The sequence below is a fragment of the Schistocerca nitens genome, chromosome 2 (genome assembly GCF_023898315.1).
Source record: "Schistocerca nitens isolate TAMUIC-IGC-003100 chromosome 2, iqSchNite1.1, whole genome shotgun sequence".
Taxonomy (NCBI): Eukaryota; Metazoa; Arthropoda; class Insecta; order Orthoptera; family Acrididae; genus Schistocerca; species Schistocerca nitens.
This window is the reverse complement of record NC_064615.1, coordinates 38,362,812-38,369,121: the sequence shown is the minus strand read 5'-3', so window position 1 is coordinate 38,369,121 and position 6,310 is coordinate 38,362,812. Positions and strand designations below refer to the sequence as shown.

Sequence of the window (6,310 nt, the reverse complement as noted above, 5' to 3'; positions counted from 1 at the left end):
CCGGTACATGTGGGAACATACACACCTGGAAATGGAAAAAAGAACACATTGACACCGGTGTGACAGACCCACCATACTTGCTCCGGACACTGCGAGAGGGCTGTACAAGCAATGATCACACGCACGGCACAGCGGACACACCAGGAACCGCGGTGTTGGCCGTCGAATGGCGCTAGTTGCGCAGCATTTGTGCACCGCCGCCGTCAGTGTCAGCCAGTTTGCCGTGGCATACGGAGCTCCATCGCAGTCTTTAACACTGGTAGCATGCCGCGACAGCGTGGACGTGAACCGTATGTGCAGTTGACGGACTTTGAGCGAGGGCGTATAGTGGGTATGCGGGAGGCCGGGTGGACGTACCGCCGAATTGCTCAACACGTGGGGCGTGAGGTCTCCACAGTACATCGATGTTGTCGCCAGTGGTCGGCGGAAGGTGCACGTGCCCGTGGACCTGGGACCGGACCGCAGCGACGCACGGATGCACGCCAAGACCGTAGGATCCTACGCAGTGCCGTAGGGGACCGCACCGCCACTTCCCAGCAAATTAGGGACACTGTTGCTCCTGGGGTATCGGCGAGGACCATTCGCAACCGTCTCCATGAAGCTGGGCTACGGTCCCGCACACCGTTAGGCCGTCTTCCGCTCACGCCCCAACATCGTGCAGCCCGCCTCCAGTGGTGTCGCGACAGGCGTGAATGGAGGGACGTGTCGTCTTCAGCGATGAGAGTCGCTTCTGCCTTGGTGCCAATGATGGTCGTATGCGTGTTTGGCGCCGTGCAGGTGAGCGCCACAATCAGGACTGCATACGACCGAGGCACACAGGGCCAACACCCGGCATCATGGTGTGGGGAGCGATCTCCTACACTGGCCGTACACCACAGGTGATCGTCGAGGGGACACTGAATAGTGCACGGTACATCCAAACCGTCATCGAACCCATCGTTCTACCATTCATAGACCGGCAAGGGAACTTGCTGTTCCAACAGGACAATGCACGTCCGCATGTATCCCGTGCCACCCAACGTGCTCTAGAAGGTGTAAGTCAACTACCCTGGCCAGCAAGATCTCCGGATCTGTCCCCCATTGAGCATGTTTGGGACTGGATGAAGCGTCGTCTCACGCGGTCTGCACGTCCAGCACGAACGCTGGTCCAACTGAGGCGCCAGGTGGAAATGGCATGGCAAGCCGTTCCACAGGACTACATCCAGCATCTCTACGATCGTCTCCATGGGAGAATAGCAGCCTGCATTGCTGCGAAAGGTGGATATACACTGTACTAGTGCCGACATTGTGCATGCTCTGTTGCCTGTGTCTATGTGCCTGTGGTTCTGTCAGTGTGATCATATGATGTATCTGACCCCAGGAATGTGTCAATAAAGTTTCCCCTTCCTGGGACAATGAATTCACGGTGTTCTTATTTCAATTTCCAGGAGTGTACATTAACCTTCGCCTTGATCTCTCTTAGTCACCGCCTAAATTTTCCTGCGAGAAGGTCCAGTGTCTTCAGTTACTACATTAAATACCCTCTTCTGCTGCCAACGCTTATGTAACTTAGCTACCACCGCGTCACTAGGATCTAGTATCCCAGCAGACATAGTGACTGGGCTGATTAGTTGCTCCTCACCCCCCCGCCCCTTCTGCAAGAAGACAACGCAGGAGGAATGCTTTCCTGACGCGCCGCTAACGCTGGAGAAGAGCGTGAGGCTCAGGAAGAAATTTGCTGGTGCCACTCGGGAAGCCGGGCGGTGGCGGTGGTGGGACCGTATCGAAAGCGGCGGATCGGCGGCGAAAGCGCGGCCTTGACGCGTCGAAGACGCGGTGGCTAGAAAGGCGGCGCACCGCACCGCAGAGCTAGCCCTGCGGTCTTGCTGGCGGCGCAGCGCGTCTTTCTCCAGCCCCCGGCTGAAGAAACGGCGACACAAGCCAAGGTCAAAGGCGCAGCATGGCCGTGGCTTGCAACCACAGCAGCCGACGGGAAACTATAACCTAGGGACGAAAGTACTATTAAACTGCTCAGGCAGTATGACAGAGAGCCTAGGAAAAAGGGGAAAGTTAGAATTTTATCATCTCGCTAGCGTCTCAGCTTATTAGAAACGGAGCTCCAGACGAGTGTAGGGAAGAAAACCAAATGTGTATCTTTGAACGAACCATCCTGGCGTTTCCGTGAAGAGATTGACAGTAACCTTATAATAATTGACTCTGGATCATTATGTGAGCGATTTAAGTCTCACTCTTTCACCACTGCGCCACCTCACTTGGAAATGAAGCTCTCTGCGATGCAGAAGGCCACTACTGATAAGGACGGAAAAGATAATGATAAAAACCTGTCATCCGACCCGCTAGCAGTCACGACTTGGTTTTTCTTTTTTTCATTTTTTGGTTTTTTGGGACTTGCCCATACACACATCTCAATAGTATAATGTCACTTATGCCGGTACGAAAGTAAGGACAACACCACACCCAGTACCCGACCCGGCCGGGAATCCAAACTGGGCTCCTTCACTTAGCAACACCGCTCGAGTTTATCGTCATTAGGCTGCACATCCACACAGCCTGCTGCGGCAACTGTCTTGTCCTCGGACGCCCCACACAATCCTTGGATATCCAAGGCCAGCAGTTTCGCTCAACCTTAAAAAAACTCTGAATTACTTTTTTTACCTTCTGGTCCTTTGTTATAACATCTTGCACTGTCTCACATAAACTTTAAAAGTACATTTAATTACTGAATCACTTTTTACTGTGGCAGTACAATTTTGCGTCAACAAGGCACGTTTAGCGAACCTGCAATCTTGAACAATCAGGTAAAAATATACCCCATTCACCAATCTTCTATAGCGTTTTTTACATATTTGTATATTTATTCAAAGAAACACGAAAAACACTATTATAAGCCAGTCTGGTAAGTGACTACTTCAAGTGGCCAAATGACGAATAATCAGAGGGGCGTAGCTCGAGAAACACCGCCGACCACGAAACATTACTGCGACAAAAATAACGCGGAGAACGATTTTACAGTAACTGCCAGACAGTCCGCTGCTACCTGCAACATTCCTAGACCAAATAGTTCCATGCTATGTGTATTAGAAACTAATGATAATAGTGTGTTTGTTTGTATAATGATTTCCCTTCAGAAACCCAAAACAGCCTGGACATTCTAGTCCGCACAGCACGCCATTTTTCCTGCACTCACTGCTTGCAGTCCTTGTGCCAGCTGGATGGCGGAGAGTTTGTGTTCTCGATACGTTTCAGCATGTGCGTCCAACCTTACTCAAAGATGATTTGATCTTTTGAGTCATTATATCGTAAGAATTCTGCGAGGATTTGTTATGAAGACTTTTGGCAGTGGCACCTTATCTACACTGAATGTAATAGTGCCATAATACGCAGTCCAGTAACTTTAATGTGACCACGTGTCAAAAATCTGAGCTGGCCGCTGGTGGCCGAGCGGTTCTGGCGCTACAGTCTGGAACCGCGCGGCGGCCGCGGTGGTCTCGCGGTTCTAGGCGCGCAGTCCGGAGCCGTGCGACTGCTACGGTCGCAGGTTCGAATCCTGCCTCGGGCATGGATGTGTGTGATGTCCTTAGGTTAGTTAGGTTGAAGTAGTTCTAAGTTCTAGGGGACTAATGCCCACAGCAGTTGAGTCCCATAGTGCTCAGAGCCATTTTTTTTGGAACCGCGCGACCGCTACGGTCGTAGGTTGGAATCCTGCCTCGGGCATGGATGTGATGTGTGTGTTGTCCTTAGGTTAGTTAGGTTTAAGTAGTTCTAAGTTCTAGGGGACTTATGACCTCAGCAGTTGACTCCCATAGTGCTCAGAGCCATTTGAACCATTTTTCAAAAATCTGAATAACAACATTTTGTCAGTAAGTTAGTGGAAGGCTCAAAAATGGCTCTGAGCACTATGGGACTTAACATCTGAGGTCATCAGTCCCCTAGAACTTAGAACTACTTAAACCTAACTAACCTAAGGACATCACACACATCCATGCCCGAGGCAGGATTCCAAACTGCGACCGTAGCGGTCGTGCGGTTCCAGACTGTAGCGCCTAGAACCGCTCGGCCACCCAGGCCGGCAGTTAGTGGAAGGTAGCGATGGATATGTGGAGGTGTATCATTGCAGTGCCGCAGCCAGGTGTGCTAGGTTTCACGGTTGAGGGTCCTTGGCGCGAACAGTCCAATGGAGGTGGTCCCACAGATTGTAGATTGGGTTTAAGTCAGAGGACTTGGTGGCCTGGTAACTCGGGCTGCGTGACACGCTGCGTTGACCAAGCTGCTGGTAGATACCTCAAGGATAGATGCGCACTTGTGTTAATCCACTGTACCTTCCGGATGACGAAACCATCCAAAGCCTGCCACGAAAACATTCGCCAGACCATAACGCTCTCTCCTCCGTGCTGGACACTTCCGAAGTTTGTTGCACGGCCGCACACGCCAACGTCCATCTGTCCGATGGACCATAAAACTTGATTATCTGTAAAGACCGCCTATCGCCACTCAGTGGACACACAGTTGCGGCACTGGCGTGCCAATTCCAACCATCGACGCCTACGAACAGCAATCAGAATGGATGCTTGAACGAGGCACCTGTTGCGGAGGCCCATACGCAGCAAAATTTGTTGAACAGTCGTTGAGGAGACACTGTTGGTAGCCCCTTGGTTAATCCGATCGGTCAGTTCCTCAACAGCTGCACGTCTATTAGTCTGTACACATTTCCGCAGCCGTCGTTCACCCCTGTCATCTATGGCCCGTGGTGCAACACAGTTTCCTTGGCGCTGGTTTTGCACTCCGTCTTCAGGCCACAAGTGGCCCATCGGGACCATCCGACCGCCGTGTCATCCTCAGTTGAGGATGCGGATAGGAGGGGCGTGTGGTCAGCACACCGCTCTCCCCGTCGTTACGATGGTTTTCTGTGACCGGAGCCGCTACTATTCGGTCGAGTAGCTCCTCAATTGGCATCACGAGGCTGAGTGCACCCCGAAAAACGGCAACAGCGCATGGCGGCCTGGATGGTGACCCATCCAAGTGCCGGCCACGCCCGACAGCGCTTAACTTCGGTGATCTGACGGGAACCGGTGTATCCACTGCGGCAAGGCCGTTGCCCGGCGCTGATTTTGGATAGCGCCGTGTTGCCACGCACGGTATACTTTAACCACGGCGACACGCGAACAGTCGTTTCAGATATGTTTCCGCCCTTGGCGCAAAAGCCCGTGGTCATGATAGTGTGAGTCAAAATAACGATGGGATTAATAATAGCCCCAAGAATGTTCTTGTTCAGTTTAATGATAAAGATATTAGTATATGGATCACATCTTGAGAATAGATTTCTTATCATTTTCTGTTTAGATTTTTTGTCTGAATTCTTCTTTTTTCTGCTCTTTTAATGACATTAGGTTTAAAAGAGAAAGAGGTTATTTGATTGAATAAAATTAAAGTGGCTGAAAATATAATGAATAGAGAGAATCATATGAGCGGCAATATTTGAGGGATGTGGTAATAGTCAAAAACTTATATTATTTACTCGTTGTAACGCTGTATCTGGTGCTCCAATTATTAGTGGTACAAGTTAATTACCGAATCCACCAATTATAATGGGCATGACAATAAAGAAAATTATTACAGCGCTTTTGGACGTCAGATAAATCGCTCCGTTTCCTCATTACGACAATAACTGCACTGTTTTCCGCGGCCCCCAATACGCTTCATATACCCTCCACTGCCAGTGCTGCTACCTATCGTCTGTGAGTGGTTATTGGACATTGACTTGGACATGTGCCTGGACAGTGTAAAATTACCTCAGTACAGCTGTGGTCGTTCCTATTAACATGTATCAACTGCGGAGCACAATATGATCAAACTGTTTCAATACCATCACGTTTTCACCTATATCCGTCTTCTAAAATTCACGCATGAAACAATGCCTGGGGAATCAGTGAAGTTGCAGCATATAAACTGTTCAAAATATTGTTTGCACCTCAATCATGACGTTCGTAATTTGGATATTTTTTATCGGAAATATCTTCTCAGAAACCCTTACCCATATAGGAATTAGTTGCATAAAGGCACCAACATAACGAAGTAAAGCCAATCTGCCTTCTCAGTAGATTTCAGAAGAGTGCTGACGACATAGAAAAAAAAATCATTCCCGCTCCGGCACACAGTTTTAGCCTGCTAGGAAGCTTCTCTCTTTCTCCCTTTCTTTTATTTCTTTCCCCAAATTTGAGCAATTATGTTCTTAATGGAACCACGTACTTTGTTTAGATCTTAAAAAAGAAGTGTAGTGAGATATCATCTGCCAATAGGTACAATGAAGTTA

General features: G+C 49.5%; 1 pseudogene; it reads right to left on the bottom strand.

Annotated features, from left to right (window-relative positions):
* Positions 1–4,979: 4,979 nt before the first annotated feature.
* Positions 4,980–5,097, bottom strand: LOC126238559 (5S ribosomal RNA; annotated as a pseudogene).
* Positions 5,098–6,310: the final 1,213 nt, after the last annotated feature.